The sequence below is a fragment of the Poecile atricapillus genome, chromosome 13 (assembly GCF_030490865.1).
Source record: "Poecile atricapillus isolate bPoeAtr1 chromosome 13, bPoeAtr1.hap1, whole genome shotgun sequence".
In the NCBI taxonomy this organism is placed as follows: Eukaryota; Metazoa; Chordata; class Aves; order Passeriformes; family Paridae; genus Poecile; species Poecile atricapillus.
In genome coordinates, this window is record NC_081261.1 from 10,861,976 (window position 1) to 10,862,432 (window position 457).

The window sequence follows — 457 nt, forward strand, 5'->3', positions numbered from 1 at the left end:
CCGGCCCCGCCCCCGAGCCCCACGCGCGGCCCCGCCCCCGCCGTAATGCCGCGAGTAGCGGCGCAGCCCGCCCGCCGCCCCGGCTGTGCTGAGGCCTCGCAGCGCCTGTTCCCCGGTGAACAGCGATCCACAGGGAGCTCAAACAGCCTTGGAACACCTGCTCCATCCCTGGAACAGCCAGCCTGGCTGGACCTTAACATTTGTTTAGGTGAATTTAGAAATTATCGCATCAGTGTCAATGAGAGAAGCAAGCTGTCAGTCTGTGATGGCTTCAAAGATATTAGTACATTTTAGAGACTGTAACAACACTATTAGTCTTCAGACCCAATGACATGAGTCAGAGCCTTACTCAGTTCAGATGCTTCTTTTTTAAGCTATTTTTATTATAGACTTCTTGCTCTTATGTTAGGGAGAAATAGATTTTTTTCCTTCTCTTTTAGTAGAAAGGACTAAAAAT